General features: G+C 40.5%; 1 non-coding gene across 1 annotated transcript; it reads right to left on the bottom strand.

The window, feature by feature from the left end:
• Window positions 1-18407: 18407 nt before the first annotated feature.
• On the bottom strand, window positions 18408-18480 carry TRNAC-GCA (transfer RNA cysteine (anticodon GCA)). Its single transcript has one exon. It is a non-coding gene; the product is annotated as a tRNA-Cys (tRNA).
• Window positions 18481-23077: the final 4597 nt, after the last annotated feature.

Raw genomic sequence — 23077 nt, forward strand, 5'->3', positions numbered from 1 at the left:
CATTTACAAACAAGGAAACTGATACAGTAGATGAGGGGTGGAGAGAAAGTCACAGGCCCACTAATGGTGAAGCCAGAACAGGACTTCAGATCCCTGCGCTGTCCATTTTCATGCTGGTCTGCCCACTGTCAGCCAGCTTCTGGATGCTCGTCTGGTGGGGAGTCCTGGGGGGTGGGGTAGCTGCATCCATGGACACCTAATAGCAAGAATGTAAGGGTTCAACACCAAGGGTAGTGAGGGGTTTTCAGGATCTCCAGCACTGGGTCTATACCACACACTTGGCCCTCACCTCATAGCTACTCCCAAGAATAGGGTTTCATCTCTTTCCTTTATCAGTGGATCCCCAGAATTTTGAACAAAGGAACTTAATAAATACTTGCTGAATTCATCTGTTGCACTGTCATCTCTCCTAGGAGATTATAAGGGAAAGGGACCATATGATGGTAAATGGTGCCTCTCCACCTGAATTATGAAGAATAGTATAGTGAATGTTTTGATGGCTTTTAAGAGAGAAATAAACTTCTAATTGTGGGTCTAGGCATTGGTAACCTTGGGACCTTGATCTTGTTACCTGAGCTCCTCTGAGCCTGAGTTTCATTCTGTGTTATGAGCATTAAAGGAGATCAGGTATGGTCAGAGTTCAGTTTTTATACATTTAACAAAAATAGTCCCTCCTGCCCATGGTTACTTCCCACTGTCTGAATAAATTGGTGGATGGTGGATGTATGAATTCTGTAGGCACTGTTCCATAAAAATAATTAACATCTAGTTGTCCCTCTTTAAGTGTTCTATCCTCTTGACAAACTAGAGAAAGATGAAATGCTGTTTAACAACTAGAGGGATTTATTTACCTTTTTCAATGCATTTAAGTTGAACCCTATAGAATTTTGCAGTAATTTCATATCTAATCCAAATACTACAGATTTTCTTTTCCACTATTTCTGAATCCTGATTCACCCAGCCTATCACAACTCAAGCTGATTGGACCCAGTCGCCTTTAAATTCTGATTTGTAAGCTATAATTACTTGCATTCACTGTCTTTAGAATCACCAAATACTCTCATTAACACTACTTTGTTAAGCCCTCAGGATATCACAAGGACAGAGTAGTATTATCCCCATTTTATAGGTTCAAAAAGGGAGGTCTGCGGAGTTGAGTTTGCCCAAGGGCACAGGTGAGAAGTAGGCAAGCTGTTGAACTTGGGTGTTCTGACTCCTGAGGTCAGTCCGCCTCCCATTATACACCAGCTGTGCCCTCTCTACTATCATCAGCATCCCTATCATTGGCTATGACACAAGGATATTTGTCTGGCTAATGGTTACTACCTATTTCTCATTATCTCCTTCCTCCTGGTTTCACTTCTAGCTACTTCAGCCATTTGCATGCCCAAGTTCTGCTCGAACTGATTTATCTTATTAGATCCTGAAAAGAAGTGTAAAGGAAGAGAGCGTTTGGGTCTGCTTAACCCCTAACTTTTCTGAAGACCCCAACCATCTTAAACACAATGATGACTGTGACTTCAGAACCTGGAAGGTACTCTTTCATTACCTGCGTTTCCCCTGGCACAGCCCACAGACCCATCCATGTGGGCAGAGTGCTTCTCAATTGTAATAAAATTTTTAATTATTCATCAGCACAGTCGCTGTTAGACAAAGGCCCAATTATTATTCATCTATAGCTAAGTAGCCTCCTGCTCTTTTTTTGGAGTTGTGACAAGCCCAACCCTTCCAGAACTGGCAGAGGGCTCAGATCAGAGAGCATTTCGGAGCTCGCCTCAATCAGGCGAGAAAGAGCCAGCCAGAGCTCCCTGCTTGAGCCTGGGCCCCCTCCCTTGCCTGCTGTCCAGTGTAGCTCTGGCCGGAGAGCCTGCCTGGAGCTAGAAACGCTGGGAGGGGGAGCGACATTCTGTAGCCTTCAGGCTGGCAATGGGGAGGCATCGTGTGGTTTACCTGGCAGAGCCTCTCTGGGTGGAACAGCTGCACAGGGGACCTTTTGCCAAAGGAGCAGCCGAATTGCAAATGAAGTTCTGGAGGCTTGGTTCTTGATCAGATTCACGCTGGCTTTTTCGCCTCTACAATCTGTGGCCTCCTGCCTGCGAGTCCTCAGCAGGTCTAGGTCATCGGGAGGGTAAAGCCTGGAGGAGGAAGTATCCCAGGTTGCAGCCTTTCACTTCCCTTTTCCCTTCCTGGCTCAGCATCTCTCTCCCCAAAGCGCTTCCTCATCAGTCATCACAGGGTGAGGACTTTCCTGGGCTGGACAGCTTTCCAGGTTTCCTTTATTTCTGCTTCCCACCTCCCCACATTTACCACAAGAGAGATGTTGGCCAGACAGTCTCTTGACCTCTTGCAACCCAGAGCACCATGCTGCACTTTTGGGAGGTGTCCCCGCCTCTCACATCCCCCCAGATGTCCTGAAGCCATGTGGGAACTTCTGCTGGTGGCTTCCATGATCTACCACAGCCTTTGCCCAGAACCCAGCTTCACAGGAGAGTCCATTCTGCCCTCTCCCCGCAGACCCTGGGCATCTCCTCACCCCTTTAACCCCGGATCCCCCAGGCATCCTCCCACCTCTATCCTCCCCACCTCTGAGTCCACAGGGCTCTGTGAGCCCTCACCTCTGTGTTCTCAGCCTCCTCAATCCACTCTCCGCTTCCCTCCGACCCTGCCTGCTTCCCTGCAACACTACATGTGTGACTTTTCTCCACTGTAGAGTTTCCATTCTCCGGTTTCTGGGTCGTGTCATTTTCCTCTTCTTTAACCTGTGGTGGCTTTCACCTCACTCAGAGGAAAAACTGAAGTCCTTACAGTGTCCCTCTGTGGCTTGCCCCTGTTATGCTCCAACTACAGTAAACCCTACCACTGTCCTCTTTTCCCCTCTCTTTGCTCCATTTTCTCAAGTCAAACCTGGTCCTGTTTCAGGACTTTTGCACTTGATACTCTTCCGCCATATATTTCATGCCCTACTCCCTTCTTCCATATCTGCTCTGTACACCATAATACCCTGGCTTCCCCTCTCCCCACCAAACTAACTTTTTTATAGCACTGGTGAGCCTAACATTATATATATATATTTAAAATTTCATTTTAGAAAACTTATTTATTTTAATTGGAGGATAATTTCTTTACAATATTGTGGTGGTTTTTCCATACATTGACATGAATCAGCCATGGGTGTACATGGACCCCAACATCCTGGACCTCCCTCCCACCACCCTCCCCACCCCATCCCTCTGGGTTGTCCCAGAGCACAGGCTTTGTGTACCCTGCTTCATGCATCGAACTTGCACTGGTCATCTGTTTTATATATGGCAATATACAAGTTTCAATGCTATTCTCTCAAATCATCTCACCCTCACCTTCTCCCACAGAGTCCAAAAGTCTGTTCTTTACATCTGTGCCTCTCTTGCTGTCTTGCATATAGGGTCGTCATCTCTTTCTAAATTCCATATATATATATATATATATATATATATATATATATATATACACATTAATACACTGTATTGGTGTTTCTCTTTCTGACTTACTTCACTCTGTATAATAGGCTCCAGTTTCATCTACCTCATTAGAAATGATTCAAATGTGTTCTTTTTTTATAGCTGAGTAATATTCCATTTGTATATGTACCACAACTTCCTTATCCATTGATCTGCTGATGGGCATCTAGGTTGCTTCCATGTCCTGGCTATTGTAAACAGTGCTGCAGTGAACACTGGGGTACACGTGTCTCTTTCAATTCTGGTTTCCTCGGTGTGTATGCCCAGCAGTGGGATTGCTGGGTCATATGGCAGTTATTTTTCCAGTTTTTTTGTTGTTGTTGTTTATTGTCTGCCTCCCTGCATAAGTAAACTCCGTGAGAATAGGGACTTTGTTCACAGACAGTGGAGTGGAATTTGTGACCCTTACAAATTTATATTGTTGTTGTTTAGTCACTAACTCATGTCTGACTCTTTTACGACCCCATGGTTTATAGCCCATCAGTTTCCTCTGTCCATGGACTTCTCCAGGCAAAAATACTGGAGTGGGTTGCATTTCCTTCTCCAGGGGATCTTCCTTACCTAAGGATTGAACCCTCATCTCCTCCATTGGCCGGCAGATTCTTTACCACTCAGCCACCAGGGCAGCCCACAGATTCATATTCTGAAATCCTAACCCCCAATACAGTGATATTAGGAGGCGGGGCTTTGGGTGGTAATCAGGGTTAAATGAGATCAGGAGGGCGAGGCTCTTGCCAGGGGATTAGCATCCTCATAAGAAGAAACACCTGAGAACCTGCCGCCTTCCCTCCACATGGGGCAGAGGCAGGAAAGAGAGAGCTCTCCTCTCCAGAACCTGGCCAGGCCAGTACTGTCCGTATTCTAGGACCTGCAGCCAGACCTCCAGAACTGTAAGTGATCAATTTCTGTTGTTTAAGCCACCCCATCTGTGGTGTTTTGTTATGGCTGTCGGAGTTGAGACTTGGAAGTTTGAGAAGTATTTGCTTAAATGAAGGCCTAAGAGGGCGAGGAGAGGAAAGCTGGGATGTTGTGGTGGTTTGTCTGCTCCTTGCTGCAACGTCCGTCCTTGCATGAAGCCTCTCATGTTTTGGGGTCATTGCTGGTTGCCATCAGCCCGTCTCCCTGTCACTTTCTCACAGAGACTTTGGAATCCGACTCCCCTATTCTTCCTTCAAGCTGGTTTTTAACATCCACAGAGATGCTGTGTCTCTCCAAGGCTTCCTAGACTCCCGTGCACTTCACCCACCTCCAACAGGGACTTCTTGTTCCCATACTAAATACCCCCTGCTTCTGTGTTTTGTGCTGTGACCATGATACCCACTGCTCTACCCACCGCCCCCACCTCAGCTCGTGGTCTCTTTCCCATCACACATGTACTCTTGACTTTGTGGAGACTTACTTTTGACTCCTGTAAGACTTCTCCTGGATCAGTAAGCCCTAGAAAGGGTGTAGCCTTTCTGTTCTGCACGGAATCTGCCACCTGAAGAGGTAGGGGTGAAGGGTAGACTGAAGCCCAATCTACATGTTGCTTAGGAAGCCATACACAGGGGCAGGGCCATGTCCCCTGGAAGGAGCACCTCTGTCTTCTTAGAAAGGACAGACCTTGCCAGTCCTGTGTGCAATACACAGTTCAGTCCTCAATCTCCCTTGCTTCCTGGTGCAGAGACTTGGTTTAGTCCCACCAACCTAATGTATCTGTAAGAGACTTTGACTCAAAACTGAGTTATATTAACACAGAGAGGGCTCAGTAGGGGCCTCTGTTTTCTTCAGAACAGGATGTTGGGGGCATTTGGTTCTATAGCCTGCAGCTGTGGTGAGTACCTGGAGCTAAAGTTTAATGATTAGGGTAGGAGTCTCAGCCTATCTGATGGACCAGGCCGATGGTGTGTTGGGGAGAGTCGCTCCTGGACACCAACTAGAGACTATTTCTTGACACCACTTGGTGATTTTTTTGAGCTGTGTATATCCCTCTCTGTGTAAATCAGCAGAAGTGGATTCTAACTAGAACACCCTATAGGTACACTCTGTGCCTCTTTCCCTTCCCTTTTCATGCCCTGTGGTCATCTGAGCTTCTTTTCTCCACTTCCTTGCCTCCTGCACCCACCCAACAAAATACCTGCCCCCCCTTTCTCTCTGCCTCTGAGCAGCTCAGCACTTTGTGGGAGGAAATCACAGAGCCAGGCAAACTGTTATTTGTGTCTCAACCTCAGCTGGGTCACTGTGGATACCCAGGAATCTTTTTCTTTCTCTTGTCATGTTCATCTCCCATTCTTTTCAACAATTTAAAACTTTTCCTATCCCTTACAGATGTGGTCTCTTCATTCTTAGCAGACAGCCCTTTAACTTTTTTAAAAAACTTCTTATTTTATATCAGAGTATAGGCTGGAGAATCCATGGACAGAGGAGCCTGGCGGGCTACAGTCCATAGGGTTGCAAAGAGTTTGAAAGGACTGTAGTGACTTAGCACACATCGCTGATTAATAATGTGATAATTTCAAGTGAACAGTGAAGGGACTCAACTATACTTATAAATGTATACATTCTCCCCCAAACACCCCTCCCATTCAGGCTGCCAAATAACATTGAGCAAAGTTCCCTGTGGTATACAGTAGGACCTTGTTGGTCATCCATTTTAAATATAGCAGTGTGTATATGTCTGTCCTAAAACTCCTTAACCATCTCTTTCCCCTATCCTTCCACCCGGCAACCATAATTTGGTTCTTTAAGTCTGTGTCTCTTTCTATTTTGTAACATTTGTATCATTTCTTTTTAGATTCCACATATAAGATGTGTCATAGGGTATTTCTCCTTCTTCAGTTCAGTTCAGTCGCTCAGCTCAGTTGTATCCGACTCTTTGCGACCCCATGAATTGCAGCACGCCAGGCCCCCCTGTCCATCACCAACTCCTGGAGTTTACTCAAACTCATGCCCATTGAGTCAGTGATGCCATCTCATCCTCTGTCGTCCCCACCTCCTCCTGCCCCCAATCCCTCCCAGCATCAGGGTCTTTTCCAATGAGTCAACTCTTCACATGAGGTGACCAAAGTACTGGAGTTTCAGCTTCAGCATCAGTCCTTCCAAAGAACACCCAGGACTGATCTCATTTAGGATGGACTGGTTGGATCTCCTTGCAGTCCAAGGGACTCTCAAGAGTCTTCTCCAACACCACAGTTCAAAGCATCAATTCTTCGGCGCTCAGCTTTCTTCACAGTCCAACTCTCACATCCATACATGACCACTGGAAAAACCATAGCCTTGACCAGATGGACCTTTGTTAGCAAACTAATGTCTCTGCTTTTAATATGCTATCTAGGTTGGTCATAACTTTCCTTTCAAGGAGTAAGCATCTTTTAATTTCATGGCTGCAGTCACCATCTGCAGTGATTTGGGAGCCCCAAAAAATAAAGTCTGCCACTGTTTCCACTGTTTCCCCATCCACTTGCCATGAAGTGATAGAACCAGATGCCATGATCTTTGTTTTCTGAATGTTGAGCTTTAAGCCAACTTTTTCACTCTACTCTTTCACTTTCATCAAGTGGCTCTAGTTTTTCTTCACTTTCTGCCATCAGGGTGGAGTCATCTGCATATTTGAGGTTATTGATATTTCTCCCGGCAATCTTTTTTTAAAAAACTAATTTATTTTAATTGGAGGCTAATTACTTTAGAATATTATGGTGGTTTTGCCATGCATTGATATGAATCAGCCACAGGAGTATATGTGTCATCCATCCCGAACCCCCCTCTCTTTTCCCTCCCTGTCCCATCCCTCTGGGTTGTCTCAGTGAACCATCTTTGAGTGCCCTGTTTCATGCATCGAACTTGGACTGGTGATCTATTTCACATATGGTAATATATATGTTTCAATGCTATTCTCTCAAATCATCCCACCCTCACCTTCTCCCACAGAGTCCAAAAGTCTGTTCTTTATGTCTGTGTCTCTTTTGCTGTCTCACGTATAGGAATGTTGTTACCATCTTTCTAAATTCCATATATATACTATATTGGTGTTTTTCTTTCTGACTTAATTCACTCTGTATAATAGACTCCAGTTTCATCCACCTCATTAGAACTGATTCAAATATCTTCTTTTTAATAGCTGAGTAATATTCCATTGTGTATATGTACCACAACGTTCTTATCCATTTGTCTGCCAATGGACAACGAGGTTGCTTCCATGTCCTAGCTATTGTAAACAGTGCTCTGATGAACATTGTCTCCTGGCAGTCTTGATTCCAGCTTGTGCTTCATCCAACCCAGCGTTTCTCATGATGTGCTCTGCATATAAGTTAAATAAGCAGGATGACAATATATAGCCTTGATGTACTCCTTTTCCTATTTGGAAACAGTCTGTTGTTCCATGTCCAGTTCTAACTTTTGCTTCCTGACATGCATACAGGTTTCTCAAGAGACAGGTCAGGTGGTCTGGTATTCCCATCTCTTTCAGAATTTTCCAGTTTGTTGTGATCCACATAGTCAAAGGCTTTGGCATAGTCAATAAAGCAGAAATAGATGTTTTACTGGAACATTTGTGCTTTTTCGGTGATCCAGCAGATGTTGAAAATTTGATCTCTGCTTCCACTGCCTTTTCTAAAACCAGTTGGAACATCTGAAAGTTCATGGTTCACATACTGTTGAAGACTGGCTTGGAGAATTTTGAGCATTTACTTTGGTAGCGTGTGAGATATGTGCAATTGTGCGGTAGTTTGAACATCCTAGTTTGAATGGCATTGCCTTTCTTTGGGATTGGAATGAAAACTGACCTTTTCCAGTCCTGTGGCCACTGCTGAATTTTCCAAATTTGCTGCCATATTGAGTGCAGCACTTTCACAGCATCATCTTTTAGGATTTGAAATAGCTCAACTGGAATTCCATCACCTCCACTAGATTTGTTTATAGTGATGCTTCCTAAGGCCCACTTGACTTCACATTCCAGGATGTCTGGCTCTAGGTGAGTGTGAGTGATCACACCATCATGATTATCTGGGTTGTGAAGATCTTTTTTGTACAGTTCTTCTGTGTCTTCTTGCCACCTCTTCTTAATAACTTCTGTTTCTGTTAGGTCCATACCATTTCTGTCCTTTATTGTGTCCATCTTTGCATGAAATGTTCCATTGGTATCTCTAATTTTCTTGAAAAGATCTCTAGTCTTTCCCATCCTATTGTTTTCCTTTATTTCTTTGCAGTGATCACTGAGGAAGGCTTTCTTATCTCTCCTTGCTATTCTTTGGAACTCTGCATTCAAATGGGTATATCTTTCCTTTTCTGCTTTGTTTTTTGCTTCTCTTCTTTTCACAGCTATTTGTAAGGCCTCCTTAGACACCCATTTTGGTTTTATTGCATTTCTTTTTCTTGTGGATGGTCTTGATCCCTGTCTCCTGTACAATGTCATGAACCTCCATCCATAGTTCATCAGGCACTCTGTCTATCAGATCTAGTCCCTTAAATCTATATCCCACTTCCACTCTATAATCGTAAGGGATTTGATTTAGATCATACCTGAATGGTCTAGTGGTTTTCCCTACTTTCTTCAATTTAAGTCTGAATTTGGCAATAAGGAGCTCATGACCTGAGCCACAGTCAGCTCCCAGTCTTGTTTTTGCTGACTGTATAAAGCTTCTCCATCTTTGACTGCAAAGAATATAATCAGTCTGATTTCAGTGTTGGCCATCTAGTGATGTCCATGTGTAGAGTCTTCTCTTGTGTTGTTGGAAGAGGGTGTTTGCTATGACCAGTGCATTTTCTTGGCAAAACTCTATTAGCCTTTGCCCTACTTCATTCTGTACTCCACGGCCAAATTTGCCTGTTACTCCAGGTGTTTCTTGACTTACTACTTTTGCATTCCAGTCCCCTATAATGAAAAGGACATCTTTTTTGGGTGTTAGTTCTAGAAGGTCTTGTGGTCTTCATAGAACCGGTCACCTTCAGCTTCTTCAGCATTACTGATCGGGGCGTAGACTTGGATTACCATGATATTGAATGGTTTGCCTTGGAAACAAACAGAGATCATTCTGTCATTTTTGAGATTGCATCCAAGTGCTGCATTTCAGACACTTTTGTTGACTATGATGGCTAATCCATTTCTTCTAAGGAATTTTTGCTCACAGTAGTAGGTATAATGGTCATCTGAGTTAAATTCACCCATTCCAATCTATTTTAGTTCACTGATTCCTAAAATGTTGACATTCACTCTTGCCATCTCCTGTTTGACCACTTCCAATTTGCCTTGATTCATGGACCTAATATTCCAGGCTCCTATGCAATATTGCTCTTTATAGCATTGGACCTTGCTTCCATCACCAGTCACATCCACAACTGGGTGTTGTTTTTGCTTTGCCTCCGTCTCTTCATTCTTTCAGGAATTACTTCTCCACTGATCTCCAGTAGCATATTGGGCACCTACTGACCTGGGGAGTTCAACTTTCAGTGTCCTTTTGCCTTTTCATACTGTTCATGGGATTCTCAAGGCATGAATACTGAAGTGGTTTGCCATTCCCTCCTCCAGTGGACCACATTTCTGTCAGACCTCTCCACCATGACCTGTTCTAGCTATTGTAAACAGTGCTACAGTGAACAATGGGATACATGTATCATTTTCAATTTTGGTTTCCTCAGGGCATGTGCCTAGGAGTGGAATTACTGGATCATAAGGTGGTTTTATTCCTAGTTTTTAAAGGAATCTCCATACTGTCTTCCATAGTGGTTAGATCAGTTTACATTTCCACCAATAGTGAAACAAGGTTCCCATTTCTTCACACCCTCTCCAGCATTTATCGTTTGTAGTCTTTTTGATTATGGCCATTCAGACTGGTGTGAGGTGATATCTCATTGTAGTTTTGACTTTCATTTCTCTAATAACGAGTGATGTTGAGCATCTTTTCACATGTTTGTTAGCCATCTGTATGTCATCTTTGGAGAAATATCTGTCTAGGTCTTTTCCCCACTTTTTGATTGGGTTGTTTGTTTTTCTGGTATTGAGTTGTATGACCTGCCTATATATTTTGGAAATTAATCCTTTGTCAGTTGTTCCATTTGCTATTATTTTCCCATTCTTAGGGTTGTCTTTTCACCTTGCTTATGGTTTCCTTTGCTGTGCAAAAGCTTTTAAGTTTAATCAGGTCCCACTTGCATACTTTTGTTTTTATTTCTGTTACTCTAGGAGGTATGTCATAGAGCATCTTGCTTTGATTTATGTCATCAAGTGTTCTGCCTATGTTTTCCTTAAAGAGTTTTATAGTTTCTGGTCTTACATTTAGGTCTTTAATCCATTTTGAGTTTATCTTTGTGTATGATGTTAGGAGGTGTTTTAATTTCATTCTTTTCCATGTAGCATTCCAGTTTTCCCAGCACCATTTAATGAAGCCTGTCTTTGCTCCGTTGTATATTCTTGCCTTCTTTGTCAAAAATAAGTTATCCATAGGTGCATGGGTTTATTTCTGGGCTTTCTATCTTATTCCATTGGTCTGTATTTCTGTTTTTGTGCCAGTACCATGCTGTCTTGATGACTGTAACTTTGTAGTATAATCTGAAGTCAGGAAGGTTGATTCTCCAGCTCCTTTCTTTCCCAAGACTGCTTTGTCTATTCTGGGTCTTTTGTATTTCCACATGAATTGTGAAATTTTTTGTTCTAGTTCTGTGAAAAAATGCCATTGGTAATTTGACAGGGATCCCATTGAATCTGTAGATTGTGTTTGGTAGTATAGTCATTTTCACAATATTGATTCTTCCTGTGCAGGAACATGAATATCTTTCCATCTGTTTGTATCATCTTTGATTTATTTCATCTGTGTCTTATAATTGTCTGTGTACAGTTCTTTTGTCTCCTTAGGTAAGTTTATTCCTAGATATTTTATTTTTTTGTTGCAATGGTGAATGGGATTGATTCCTTAATTTCTTTTTCTGATTTTTCATTGTTAGTTTATAGAAATGTAAGTGATTACTGTGTACTGATTTTGTATCGTACAGCTTTGCTAAATTCACTGATTTAGTTCAATTCAGTTCAGTCACTCAGTTGTGTCTGACTCTTTGAGACCACATGAACTGCAGCACGCCAGGCCTCCCTGTCCATCACCAGCTCCCGGAGCCTACCCAAGCTCATGTCCATTGAGTTGGTGATGCCATCCAATCATCTCATCCTCTGTTGTCCCCTTCTCCTCCTGCCCTCAACATTTCCCAGCATCAGGGTCTTTTCAAATGAGCCAGCTCTTTGCATCAGGTAGCCAAAATATTGGAGCTTCAGCTTCAATATCAGTCCTTCCAATGAACACCCAGGTCTGATCTCATTTAGGATGGACTGGTTGGATCTTCTTGCAGTCAAGGGACTCTAAAGAGTCTTCTCCAACACCACAATTCAAAATCATCAATTCTTCAGCACTCAGCTTTCTTTATAATCCAACTCTCACATCCATACATGACTACTGGAAAAATCATAGCCAACTAGATGGACCTTTGTTGGCAAAGTAATGTCTCTGTTTTTTAATATGCTGTCTAGGTTGATCATAACTTTCTTTCCAAGGAGTAAGCATCTTTTACTTTCATGGCTGTAATCACCAACTGCAGTGATTTTGGAGCCCCCAAAATTAAAGTCAGCCACTGTTTCCACTGTTTCCTGATCTATTTGACATGAAGTGATGGGACCAGATGTTGAAGCTGAAACTCCAATACTTTGGCCACCTGATAAGAAGAGCTGACTCATTGGTTAAGACCCTGGTGTTGGGAAAGATTGAGGGCAGGAGGAGAACAGGGCGACAGAGGATGAGATGATTGGATGGCATCACTCACTCAGTGGACATGGGTTTGGGTAGACTCCAGCAGTTGGTGACGGACAGGGAGGCCTGGTGTGTCGCGCTTCATGAGGTTACAAAGATTTGGACATGACTGAGCGACTGAATTGAACTGAACTGAACTGATGGGACCAGATGCCATGATCTTAGTTTTCTGAATGTTGAGCTTTAAGCCAGCTTTTTCACTCTCCTCTTTCACATTCATAAGGTGGCTTTTTAGTTCCTCTTCACTTTCTGCCATAAATGTGGTATCATCTGCATATCTGAGGTTATTGATATTTCTCCCGGCAATCTTGATTCAAGCTTGTGCTTTATCCAGCCCAGCGTTTCTCATGATGTACCCTGCATATAAATTAAATAAGCAGGGTGACAATATACAGCCTTGACGTACTCCTTTTCCAACTTGGAACCAGTCTGTTGTTCCATGTCCAATCCTAACTGTTGCTTCCTGATCTGCATACAGGTTTCTCAAGAGGCAGGTCAGGTGGTCTGGTATTCCCATTTCTCTCAGAATTTTCCAGTTTATTGTGATTCACACAGTCAAAGGCTTTGGCGTAGTCAAACTCACTGATTAGCTCTAGTAATTTTCTGATACTATCTTTAGGGTTTTGTATGTACGGTATCATGTCATCTCAGTGAGAGCTTTACTTCTTCTTTTCTTATCTGGATTCCTTTTGTTTCTTTTTCTACTCTGATTGCTGTAGCTAGGACTTCCAAAACTATGTTGAATAATAGTGGTGAAAGTGCTGAAACTTGTCTTGTTCCTGATTATAGGAGGAATGCTTTCAGTTTTTCACCATTGAGAACAATGTTGCTATAAGCTTATTATATATGGCCTTTACTATGCTGAAGTAGGTTCCTTCTATTCTCATTTTTTTAAAGAGTTTTAATCATAAATGGGTGCTGAACTTTGTCAAAGGCTTTTTTTGCATCTATTGAGATTATCATATGGTTTTTATCTTTCAATTTGTTAATATGGTATATCACATTGATTGATTTGGATATATTGAAGAATCCTTGAATCCCTGGAATAAACCCAACTTGATCATGGTGTATGGGCTTTTTGATGTGTTGTTGAATTCTGTTTGCTAAAGTTTTGTTGAGGATTTTTGTATCTATTTTCATCACTGATATTTAGCTGTCATTTTCTTTTTTTGTGTTTTCTTTGGTTTTGGTATCAGGGTGATAGTGACCTCATAGAATGAGTTTAGAAATGTTCTTTCCTCTGCAGTTTTTTGAAAGAGTTTTAGAAGGATAGGCATTAGCTCTTCTCAAAATGTTTTATAGAATTCTCCTGTGAAACCATCTAGTCCTGGGCTTTTGTTTTTTGGGAGATTTTTGATCACAGCTTCAATTTCAGTGCTTGTAATTGGGTTGCTCATAATTTCTATTTCTTCCTGGTTCAGTCTTAGAAGAATGAACTTTTCTAAGAATCTCTCCATTTCTTCTAGGTTATCCATTTTTATTGCCCTATAGTTGTTCATAATAGTCTTGTATAATCCTTTGTATTTCTGCATTGTCCACTGTGACCTCTCCTTTTTTCATTTCTAATTTTGTTGATTTGATTCTTATGTCTTTTTTTCTTGATAAGTCAGGCTAAAGGTTTGTCAATTTTATCTTCTGAACAAAACAGCTTTTAGTTTTATTAATCTTTACTATTGTTTCTTTCATTTCTTTTTCATTTATTTCTGCTCTGATATTTATGATTTCTTTCCTTCCACTAATTTTTTTTTGTTGTTCTTTTGCCAGTTGTTTTAGGTGTAAAGTTAGGTTGTCTATTCGATATTTTTCTTGTTTCTTGAGGCAGGATTGTGTTGCTATAAACTTCTCTCTTCGAACTGCTTTTGCTGCATCCCATAGTTTTTGAGTCGTCATGTTTTCATTGTCATTTGTTTCTGGAGATTTTTTGATTTCCCTTTTGATTTCTTCGGTAACCTGTTGATTATTTAGAAATGTATTGTTTAATCTCCGTGTGTTTGTGTTTTTTACAGTTTCTTTCTTGTGATTGATATCTAGTCTTATAGCGTTGTGCTTGGAGAATTTACTTGATATGATTTCAATTTTCTTAAATTTACTGAGGTTTGATTTGTGACCCAAGATGTGGGTAGACCTATCTTGGAGAATATTCCATGTGCACTTGAGAAGAAGATGTATTTCTCAGCGTTTGGATGGAATGTCCTGAAGATATTGATTAGATCCATTTCATCTAATGTGTCATTTAAGACTTGTGTTTCCTTATTAATTTTCTGTTTTGATGATTTGTTCATTGGTGTCAGTTGGGTGTTAACATCTCCTACTATTATTGTGTTACTGTCAGTTTCTCCTTTTATGACTGTTAGTGTTTGTCTTGTGCATTGAGGTGCTCCTTTGTTTGGTACTTAGATATTTGCAATTGTTACGTCTTCCTCTTGGACTGATCCCTTGATCATTGTGTAGTGTTCTTCCTTGTCTCTTGTAATCTTTATTTTAAGGTTGATTTTGTCTGATATAAGGATTGCTACTCTAGTTTTCTTTTGCTTCCCATTTGCATGGAATATATTTTTCCATCCTCTCACTTGCAGTCTATATGTGTTTTTAGGTGTGAAGTGGGTTTCTTGTAGACAGCATACATATGGGTCTTGTTTTTGTATCCATTCAGCCAGTCTGTATCTTTCGTTGGAACACTTAATCCATTTACATTTAAGGTAATTATTGATAGACATGTATGTTCCTATTGCCATTTTCTTAATTGTTGGGGTTGATTTTGTAGATCTTTTTCTTCTCTTGTATTTCTTGACTATATAAGTTTCCTTTATCATTTGTTGTAAAGCTGGTTTGGTGGTACTGAATTCTCTTAACTTTTGCTTGTCTGAAAAGCTTTTTATTTCTCCATCAATTTTGAATGAGATCCTTGCCGGGTACAGTAATCTTGGTTGTAGATTTTTCCCTTTCAGTACTTTGAATATATCCTACCATTCCCTTCTGGCTTGCAGAGTTTCTGTTGAAAGATCAGCTGTTAAATATATGGGTTTTCCCTTGTATATTACTTGTTGCATTTCCCTTTTTGATTTTAATATTCTTTCTTTGTGTCTAGTCTATGTTAGTTTGATTAGTATGTGTCTTGGCCTGTTTCTCCTTGGGTTTATCCTGTATGGGACTCTTTACTCCTCTTGGACTTGATTGACTATTTCCTTTTCCATGTTGGGGAAATTTTCAACTATAATCTCTTCAAAAACTTTCTCATACTTTTTAAAAAATTCTTTTCTTTTTCTGGGAATCCTTTAATTCAAATGCTGGTGCATTTGATATTGCCCCAGAAGTCTGAGACTATCCTCAGTTCTTTTCATTCCTTTTACTTTATTCTGCTCTTCAGAAGTTATTTTCACTAGTGTATCTTCCAGCTCACTGATTCGTTCTTCTGCTTCAGATGCTCTGTTATTGATTCCTGCTAGAGTATTTTTATTTTCAGTAATTGTGTTGTTTATCTCTGTATGTGTATTCTTTAATTCTTCTAGGTCTTTGTTAACTGATTCTTGCATTTTCTCCATTCTGTTTTCAAGGTTTTTGATCATCTTTACTGTCATTATTCTGAGTTCTTTTTCAGGTAGTTTCCCTACTGCCTGTTCATTTATTTGGACTTCTGTGTTTCTAGTTTGTTTCTTCTCTTGTGTAGTATTTCTCTGCCCTTTCATTACTTTTTTAAAACTTACTGTGTTTGAAGTCTCCTTTTCCCAGGCTTCAAGTTTGAATTCTCTCTTCCTTTTGACTTCTGCCTTCCTCAGGTTGGTCCAATGGTTTGTGGAAGCTTAGTATAGGGTGAGATTTGTGCTGTTTTTTTTTTTTTTTTTCTCTCCCCTCTGATGAACAAGGCTGAGTGAGGTGCTAGTCCTGTCTGCTGATAATTGGGTTTGTATTTTTGTTTGTTGTTTAGATGAGATGTTCTGCACAGGGTGCTATTGGTGGTTGGGTGATGCCAGGTCTTATATTCACGTGGTTTCCTTTGTGTGAGTTCTCACTATTTGATACTCCTTAGGGTTAGTTCTCTGGTAGTCTAGGGTCTTGGAATCAGTGTTCCCACTCCAAAGGCTCAGGGCTTGATCTCTGTTTCCTGTTCAAGATGTTCATTTGTCTGAAGAGACATTGCTAATGGCCCGAATGAACCTTTGGGCCAAACCAATAGTTTATCCTTTTCTGTGAAAATGCCAGAGAAGTTTTCCTTAGATTTTGATATGATACAGGTTCCGCATCTCCTGTAGCTTCTTTGATCATACAAATCTTTCCAAGACCAGCTCAAATCTCACCTCAATTGAGCCTTTCCAATCACTCCAGAAGAACTGTGCTTCCTGTTCCCTTGAGCTTCTCAGAAAAAGGAAGGATTCTCCCACCCCAAATAATTTATCTATAATTTTGCTTTCTATGTGTCAGCTTTGTTTTGTAAATAAGTTCATTTGTATTATTTTTTAGATTCCTCATATAAGTGATCATATGATATTTATCTTTGCGTTCACTTACTGTAATAATCTCTAGGTCCACCCATGTTGCTGCAAAAGGCCTTATTTCATTCCTTTTTATGGTTGAGCAATATTCCTGTGTGTGTATATATACACCACACTTTTCCAATTGTTCATCTGTCAGTGGGCATTTAGGTTGCTTCCGTGGCTTGCCTATTGTAAATAGTGCTACTGTCAACATTGGGGTGCATGTATCTTTTTGGATTAGAGTTTTCATATTTTCTGAATGTATGCTGAAACATATGGTAGTTTACTGGATCATGTAGTCATCTGTTTTTTAAAGATCCTCCATACTGTTCTCCATAGTGGCTTCACCAGTTTACATCCCCATCTACGTGTAGAATGGGTTCTACAGGATAGAAGGGTTCTGTGAGAGTCATTTTTCACTTGATTTCTTCCTGGATTTGCCTGCTACTCCTGACCCTTTGAGCCTCTCAGGATACCTTGAGACTGAAGTCCTGGTTCTTGATGTAGGTCCATGATCACATCGTGTTCATGGGCACATCTTCACATCACACTCTTATGTGTTCATATCCTCGGAGTTTTTATTGGCCAGTTCTCTTTGCTCTGGATCTGCTTTTGTTTATACAGCTAATGACTATGTGCTGGTGACTTTCAAACCTACTGAGTACTGCTAGAAAATTATATGGAAGAAAATTATAGTCGAGGGGGAAGGGAGATGATTTGTCTTATCCTAAGACAGAAATGCTAAACTTTACTGAACTCCTGCCACTTATTACTCACCTTTCATCTTAAACCTCTTTCTCCAAATTGTTCTTCCTTTCCTGGGGCAGAGACTTCAAAGTGAAGGTGGGAAGTAGCCATCTTTGGGTTCACTTTGTTCATCTGTTGTCCCTTGAGTTCCTCTGCAAATACTGACACTCGTTAGGCCCATTGTAGTCACAGGGCATGTCCTGTGTCCCTGGAGAGCTGCCATCACTCAGATGGGAGGTTCAGCCTTGGGAATGGCAGCCACATCTTCTGTCAAAAATCTCCTGGCCCAGTCAGGCCACCCACATAGCTGTGTGTCTGCTGTGGCATAATCAGGGTGCCCTATCGTGCAGCATCAGATAAAGAGACTCTTTGAGGAGTACTTGTTGCAGTTTATGATTTTTTTAAACTGAAATTTGTCTGAGAGCAACTGCCAGGCTCCATGGAGGTAGCTCGAGGGACCTGATGCCTTAAGAAGGGCATCTCCACCCCATGGTACTATGACCACCCCAAGCTCTTGCCAGCACAGATGAGCTCTTCCACATGTTTGGGCATTCAGTCACCCTTGGTGTGGCATTTTCGTGTCCCCCACCATCTTGTGTGCATGACTTTCCCCTTGAAGGTAGAGGCCGTGGGGATTATACCCAACATATATGACACATTGCTAGAGTGGAAAGATCCAAGAGAGAGTCCAGACCACGAAACAGAGCATGCACTCTGAGTCAGACCAACCTTTGTGAGTTCTCCTCAGTTGTTCACAGATTGTGTGACCTTTAGGGAGGAATATTTGAGACCATGTGCATGTGTTTAGTCTGTTAGTCATGTCCAACTCTGTGACCCTATGGACTGGAGCCCATCAGGCTCCTCTGTCTCTGGGATTCTTCAGGCAAGAATCCTGGAGTGGGTTGCCCTTCCCTTCTCCAGAGGGTCTTCCTAACCCAGGGATTGAACCTGGGTCTCCTGCTTTGCAGGCAGATACTTTACCACCTGAGTCATCAGGGAGGCCCCCCCATTTGAGACCATACTTGTTTGTTTATCACAGAGGATAAGCACCACCATCACATGATAGTGGCAAAGTTAAATGAGGGAGCACAGATAAAGCAGTTGGCATTTATTAAATGCCCCCCAAATTATAGCTGTTAATAGTATAATTATCGCATGTTTGCTCAGTCACTCAGTCATGTCTAACTCTTTGTGACCCCATGGACTGTAGCCTGCCAGGCTCCTGTGTCCATGTATTTTATCAGGCAAGAATACTGAAGAGGAGTGCCATTTCTTTCTCCAGGGGATCTTTCCAATCCAGGGACTGAACCCACGTCTCCTGTGGATTCTTTACCACTGAGCCACCAAGGAAGCCCTATCGTTAGTAGATAGATGCTGAATATGTACTTGTTCCTCTTGCTTTCTTCTTTCTCCCTGAAGAATTCCCTGAGTCCTATGATTCACCTGTCACACCTGCACAGGGAATATCTCCTCTGCTTTCTACTTACTGGCTGCATCATGCACTTGGCGTCTTGTTGAATACTGATGCATGTATTTCTGGTTTTGGATTGAACGGTAAGCCCTTAAGTAGGAATCCTATTTTATAGCTTTGAGTCCCTCCTGGCCTGCACAGCATCCCAAGCATGCTAAATACTCAGTAAATATCTGGTGACACAGAGGACTAATATGTCACCTTAGACTATGGTCAGACAAATGTTGGGGTAAAAATACCCCCTTACCCTTCACTCTATATTCCTCTCCTGCTCTTGATGTTCCCTTATAAAGCCCTCACTTCACCCAAACTGGGGCCGACTACGGTAGCCTAGGCTGGAACAGATTGCTGTGCAAATACTTGGCAAAGTAATAATCTATTTGTGGATAAGCAGAAATTGGCTGTATTCTCAGAGTTATGAACTGTCACTATTAACACCCATGAGTCACTAACATCATGGTGGGCTGAGTGATTTTTCTGCGGGCCTATAGGGCATGTTATACTAAAAATGCCACCGTCCATCTGTCTAATTAGTGTCTGTTCCATTGATGTCACAGATATTCAAATGAGCTTTTTCCTTTATGCCAACACACGCAGGGGCTTTATGTAATCCCCAGATCCCTCATTGTGGGTGAGGTTGACGTATCCAATAGTGGTTTTTTTTTTTTTTTTTTCTTTTCTTTTCATGGCTTTTAGGACAAGCTGCGGTATGATGAGAGAAGTTAAGGAGGAAAAATTTTAAAGCCAGACTAATTCTGAGCTTCTTTTCCTAAGCCAGATCAGTGGCCTCACAGCCTAGAAATGGAAGCACTGAGGATTAGGTGGAGGAGCAGACAGGTTGAATGGCCCTTAACCCAGTAGTAGTTCAACCCTTGACATTTCTTTGACTATGCCACTTGACGTCCATCTTCTAAATCACTGACAGTTTCTTTTGTGGCCAGTCCCACTCCAGGACATATAGGAAGGGAATTCTGAGAGGTGGGACTCCAGCTTAGCTAAACTGATACAATACAAATACAAATACCACAGATAATAATCTTGGTTAGCATCCTAGAGAAAGAAAGCCCTAGAGGAGAGAAAGAAAATATCAATTATACCTTCAATTGCAAAAGTAACTCTCCCTTCATAATTGTTAAGCAATTGTTAAGCAATCATAATTATTAAGCCATGGATAATGCTTTGAGATGATGTGTATAAGCTGGCAGTTTCAGCATTTAGCAATTTCTGTTAATCCCCGTCCTTATAAAGATTATATTTAGTAAGAAAGTGCTAAATTATCTTCCAAAGTGTTTGTACCATTTTGCATTCCCACCACCAGTGAATGGATGTTCCTACTGCTCTGCATCCTTGCCAGTGTTTGATATTATCAGTGTTTTGAACTTTGACTTTTCTAATATGTGTGTACGGGTATCTCATCATTTTAATATGCAGTTCCCTCATGATATATGATGTTGAACATCTTTTCATATACTTGCTTGCCATCTGTATATCTTCTTTGGTGAGGTGTCTGTTTAGAGCTTTTGTCTATTTTAAAATCAAGTTGTTTTCCTATTGAATTTTTTAAAAGTTCTTTGTATGTTTTGGATAACTGTCTTTTTTTAAAAAAAATGTGTCTTTTCAAATATTTTTCTCCCTGTCTGTGACTTATCTTCTCGTTCTCTTGACATTCTTTCCCAGAGCAGAATTTTTTTTAATATTAATGAAGTTCAGCTTATTCATTTTTTCATGGATCATGACTTTGGTGCTGTGTCTAAAAATCATCATCAAACCTAAGGCCATCCAGTTTTTCTCCTATGGTATCTCTTAAGAGTTTTATAGTTTTTCATTTTACATTTCCATCTGTGAACAATTTTGAGTTTTCATGAAGGGTGTAAGGTTTATGTGTAGATTTTCTTTCCCCCCCATGTGGATGTTCAGTTGTTCCAGCAGCATTTGTTAAACAATAATAGTTTTTTCCAACAACGGTAAAATTGAGACATGACTCAAAGTAAGAAATGAAAAAGTAGATACTACAACCAACACCAAAACAGTCATAAAAGAATACCATGAACAGTTATGTTTCAACAAATTGGACAGATTTTCCTTTCCTTTTTGTAAAGATCAATTGACTATGTTAATGTGGGTCAGTTTCTGAGCTCTCTATTCTATTCCATTGATCTAAATAAGATTTCTTTTTTGGAGGGTGTTACTATAAATGGTAATGCATCTTTAATATCAAATTCCACTTGTTCATTGCTTTTATGTAGAAAAGTGATTGACTTTTTCTTTTTTTGTTTTTGTGGTTGACTTTTTCATGTTAACCTGTATCCCACAACCTTGCTATAATCATTTGTTAGTTCCAGAAGTCTTCTGTTGATTCTTTTGGATATTCTGTATAGGTGACCTTGTTATCTGTGAACAAAGACAGTTTAATTTCTCCCTTTCAAATATGTCATCTCTTCTTTGCTTGTCTTATTGCTTTAGCTAGAACATCCAGAAAGATGATGAAAAACAGTGGTGAGAGGAACATTCTTTCCTTGTTCCTAAGGTTACTTTTTTACATTTGCATTCAATTTTAGATTTTACTTAAAAAAAAAACTGTGCCTATCACTCTTTTTCTTATCCTTTCTATTTCATTCTCATCCACTCTTTCTTAGTAACCATTTGCATTTGTTTCTGATTCATATTTGTGTTTTTTTTGTAAAAATAAGCAAATATGTATACTCATTTTTATTTTCCCTTTATTCTTAAAATGTGGCATAGTTGGTCTGTTTTCCCATAGCCTCACCAACTGAGTGTGTTCTCAAATATTTGAATTTTTGCCATCTTGATAGATGAGAAATTATACTCATTGTGAGTTTAGTTTCAAGTTATAGTTTGAATTTCTCTCATTATGTGAAGTTGAGCATATCACCACGTGCTAAAGCAGGACCTTTTTTCTTTTTTAAAAAATTGAAGCATAATTGATTTATAATGTTAAATTAATTTCAGGTGTATACCATAGTGATTCAATATTTTTACAGATTATACTCCATTTAAAGTTATTATAACATATGCGCTATATTCCCTGTGCTGTACAAATATTGTCACTTGTTTATTTTACACAAATAAACTGTTTGTATCTCTTAATTTGTATCTCTTAATTCCCTCCCCCATCTTGCCCCTCTCTTTCCCTCTTCCCGCTGGTAACTACTGGTTTGTTCTCTATATTTGTGAGTCTGTTTTTGTTACATTCATTCATTTTAGTTTTTAGATTCCACATATAAGTCATAATGTACAGTATTTATCTTTTTCTGACTTATTCTGCTGAGCATAATGCCCTCTGGGTCCATCCATGTGGATGCAAATGGCAAAATTACATTCTTTCTAATGACAGTAATATTTCATTTTGTGTGTATGTATGTGTTTGTATGTATGGGCTTCCCTTTTGGCTCAGTTGGTAAAGAATCCGCCTGAAGTGCGGGAGACCTGGGTTCGATCCCTGGGTTGGGAAGATTCCCTGGAGAAGCGAATGGCTACCCACTCCAGTATGTTGGCCTGGAGAATTTCATGTACTGTATAGTCCATGGGGTTGCAAAGAGTCAGACGTGACTGAGCAACTTTCACTTTCACCTTCATGTATTTGTATGTATCTACATTTATATGTAAGTATGAATAAATGTATATAAATATATATTGATATCTCACATCTTCTTTATCCTCTCATTTGTTAATCAACACTTAGCTTGCTTCTGTATCTAGTCTATTTTTACATAATGCTGGTATGAATATTGGGGTGCATGTATCTTTTCAAATTGGCATTTTTCATTTTCTTTGGATGTATACCCTGGGTAAAATTGTTGGATTATATGGTAGTTCTATTTTTAGTTTTTTTGAGAAAACTTTTTCCATAGTGAAAGAGTTAGTAACTCAGTTGTGTCTGACTCTTTGCAACCCCACGCACTGTATCCTGCCAGGCTCCTCTATCCATGGACTTCTTCAGCAAGAATACTGGAGTGGTATAAATAGTATCTGAATTTACCAGTGATATTGGCCTGTATAGTTTCTTTCTTTCTTTTTTCTTTTCCTTTCTTTTTTGTTAAATAGTGTTGTTTGGTTTTAGTATCCAGAGAAAGGGTAATGGCAACCTTATAGAATGAATATGTA

The sequence above is a fragment of the Muntiacus reevesi genome, chromosome 1 (assembly GCF_963930625.1).
Source record: "Muntiacus reevesi chromosome 1, mMunRee1.1, whole genome shotgun sequence".
NCBI classification, from domain to species: domain Eukaryota; kingdom Metazoa; phylum Chordata; class Mammalia; order Artiodactyla; family Cervidae; genus Muntiacus; species Muntiacus reevesi.